The sequence below is a fragment of the Tamandua tetradactyla genome, chromosome X (genome assembly GCF_023851605.1).
Source record: "Tamandua tetradactyla isolate mTamTet1 chromosome X, mTamTet1.pri, whole genome shotgun sequence".
NCBI classification, from domain to species: domain Eukaryota; kingdom Metazoa; phylum Chordata; class Mammalia; order Pilosa; family Myrmecophagidae; genus Tamandua; species Tamandua tetradactyla.
This window is the reverse complement of record NC_135353.1, coordinates 17,687,435-17,691,189: the sequence shown is the minus strand read 5'-3', so window position 1 is coordinate 17,691,189 and position 3,755 is coordinate 17,687,435. Positions and strand designations below refer to the sequence as shown.

At 39.7% G+C, this 3,755-nt stretch overlaps 1 pseudogene; it reads right to left on the bottom strand.

The window, feature by feature from the left end:
• Window positions 1-2,065: 2,065 nt before the first annotated feature.
• On the bottom strand, window positions 2,066-3,534 carry LOC143671696 (E3 SUMO-protein ligase PIAS2 pseudogene; annotated as a pseudogene).
• Window positions 3,535-3,755: the final 221 nt, after the last annotated feature.

Genomic DNA, 3,755 nt, shown 5'->3' with positions numbered 1-3,755 from the left:
AGGCTTTCTGATATTCTTATGGAATGAAAGTATTTAGAATTTGGAAAGAACATATCTTTTGGGGTCCAAAGGGTGGAATATGTCAGTCTGAATCTGTTGTACACCCCAGAAAAGCCATGTCTTTTTTCCTCATTCAGTACTGATGGGTGGGAGCTTTTTGACTGTTTCTATGGAAATGTGACCCAGCCAATTGTGGGTGGTAACTTTTGATTAGATGGTTTCCATGGATATTTGTCTCAATCCATTCAAGGTGGGGTTGCAAGGCTTCAGAGTCCATGCAGCTAGAGAACTTTTGGAGATGAAGAAGGAAAACATGCCCAGGGTTGCTTCATGAAACAAGAAACCTGGAGAGAAAGCTAGCAGATATTGTCACATTTTTTGTGTGACTTTCCAGTTGAGAGAGAACCCCTGAACATCATCAGCCCTCTTGAACCAAGGTATCTTTCACTGAATGCCTTAGATTGGATATTTGCACAGCTTTAGAACTGCAAACTTGTGACTAAATTAATTCTCCTTTTAAAAAACTATTCCATTCCTGGTATACTGCATTCTGGCAGCTTGCTAACTAGAACATGCACTTTATCATGTTGAGGAAATTTCCTTCTATTCCTGATTGTCTAAAATTATTCTTATTAAGAAAGGATGCTGGATCTTGTCAAAGGATATTTCTGCATTGATTGAGATGATCTTGTGATTTTTATACTTGGTTTTGTTAATGTGGTTGTGCCAGTTGAAACTATTGTGTACCCAAGAAAAGCCCTGTTCTTTAATCCTGATTCAATATTTTTGGATGGAATCATTTTGATTAAGTTGTTTTCATGGAAATGTGACCCACCCAATTGTGGATGGGACTTTTGGATTAGGTAGTTTTCTTGGAGATGTCTCCACCCATTCGAGGTGGGGTTACTTACTAGAGCCCTTTAAGAGGAAAACATTTGCGGAAAGATTCAGGGCCAGCACAGAGAGAGACATTTGAAGATACAGAAAGGAAATGCCCTCAGGGAAGCTCTCTGAAAATCAGAAGACACCAGCCATGTGTCTTTCCAGCTGAAAAAGGAGTTCCAGATCCATTGGCATTTCTTGAGTCAAGGTATCTTTCCCTGGATGCTTTAGTTTGAACATTTATATGGCCATAGAACTGTAAGTTTGTAACTTAATAAATTCCCTTTATAAAAGTGAACCCATTTCTGGTTATTGAATTCTGGCAGTATTAACAATTGGTACCAGAGAAGTGGGGTGTTGCAGTTTGCAAACACCAAACATGTTGGAATGGCTTTTTAAATGGATAAGGGGAAGGTTCTTTAAGATTTGTGAGGCACTTGATGGAGAAGGCCTAGGATGCAATGAAGAGACTCTTGGTAGAAATGTGGACTCTAAAGATACTTCTGATTAGGCTTTAGACCAAAATGATGAATATACTGTTGCAAACTGGAAGAAAGGCTATCCTTGTTTAAAGTGACAAAGAATTTGGCCAAATTGTGTCCTGATTTTGCATGGAAAGTAGATTTTTTTAAAACATTTTTTATTGTTAAATATAACATATATACAACACCTGTTTGTAATTATTCAAATTACCCTTATTTCCCCCTTTCCCCTTGTCTGCCCAATGTGAAGAGGTACAGGAAGTTGAAGTCTGAGTATTCATCTTAAGAAACCAAAGCAATGGTCAAATTCCTTTCCACAAAAGAATCTAAGAAAATAATTTGCTCCACTTCTTAGCAACTAAGCTACAATACACCCGCCTACCTCCATTAATGGATGATGCAGTCTTTCTAACCACACCTCCACCTGGGGTGTCCCCAACAGGTACCATAAAAGCAATTCTGAAAAACTATCCGTAGAAATGTCACTTTTAACTTTGCATTTTGTAACAACCACCATATATTAAAACAACTGTAGGAGATAGCTTCATTTACTTTACAAATTACAAATATGCTATGAAAGAACTTATGATAAGATGGTATAAATCTCAGCACAATTCTTAAAGAAAAAAAATCATTTGGAGGAAATTACATATGTAATTTGTGATCAAAGGACAGTTGGTAAACTGAGCTCCAACACAGTTCTAGTTGCCAAAGCTTAAATAATGTGTGTGTCTCAGTGCTTTGCTCTCTGCTATCACTCTGCACATACTTTCTATTTTTGTACACGGTTGGCTGAATACTTTCATAGCTTCTTTCTTCAGTCTCATTGGACACCAAGAACCATCTTCTTGGAATTTAATCTCATCCACATCAGAACAGTCATTGAGAATTTCCATAAAAAGCCCGTCTAATATTAGACTTTCATAGGCAGCCTTTTTGTCACACACAGGACAAATCCAGGTGGGCTTCTTCTCATTCATTTGTAGATAAAGGGCAGCATCAAAACACTGCAAGTGTGTACAAGTCACTGCACGGCATGGGATTGTCAGTCTCATTTTCCCTAAAGGACACATCGAGGATACCCGAAGGCTAGTTGTAGCAATTTCACTATCAGGATCTGCAGTAAGTTTTTCTTTAATTAGTACTCTGGAATGATCAGGGTTTCTAATACCTTTCATTTTTAACCTCTGTAATAACATGGCTGATGTGAGCTGTCGTACAAGATATACAGACATGGAGTAATTCTTTCCAATTTCTGATGTCCATGAAATGGAAATCTGATTTGGCACAGCTGAAGATAACCTAACTAAAGACGTAATATTCAAGGGGCATCCAGGGCGTTTCTGTTCAATCCCATTTTTAGGAGGTGGTGCATAGCCAGGCAAAGGAAACAGCTTCCCATTTACTTTTATACATAAACTATTAGGATAATTATCTTCTTGAGGGCAACTTGTCTCAGCCAGGCAAAGTCTCAACTGAACTTGGACTGTATAATCTCTGCTACCACCTGGCAAAAAATCCCTTGAAATGCATATCTCTCTAACTTGTTGAGGTGTCAGAGCAAAAATAAAAAACTTCTCTTGAAATCGTTGGATACTGCTTTGAACTAAACTCGTGGGCTTGATGAGAACATCAAGGACGTCATAAAAGGGCAAGTTTTTTAACTGCACATCAGGATGGACAGGAGGAATTGGGGGAGATGGCTGCTGCATCTCAAACGTAGATTTAGTATCTTGAAGAAGAACAGAACCAACAGGAGAAGACGGTGAGTGAGATGCAACTGACGTGGAAGGTAATGAATGGATTCCAGCTATGGCCAAGTCAGGTTCTACAGGTGATGAGCTACCATCCAAATTGAAAACTGATGATTTTATTGTGGATAAATCAGAAAGTCCTTCAAGAGTCCGTGGGTATCGGCATCTATACAATTCTCTGATTTTAATCTGAATAGCAGGGCTGCAACCACTCTTCAATAAATGCAAAGCCCTCATCAGAAGTTCATGTTTGCGTCCACTTTTATTCCGTCCAGCAAAGCCTAGTAACACTTGGAGTTCAGACACCCTAAAACTAGAAACCATATTCCTCAACTCCTCGAAATCCGCCATTTTATACCATCCGCGGGCGCCACCGCTGTTACCGCCACAGCCCCCGCTGCCGCTAACAACGCCGCCGCCACGGCCGCCGCCGCTGCCTCAAGCACCATCCTGCACTGGGCGCCGCTAAAGACGCCGCCGAAAGTAGATTTTAAAAGTGGTGAGTTTTGGTACTTATTTGGAGAGATTTCCAAGCTAAATGTGAAAAAATGCAGCTTGGCTTCTCCTTGTAGCTTATAGTAAAATGTGACTGGAAAGAGATAAGCTTAGAACTAAATCTTGGGTACAAAGAAACCAG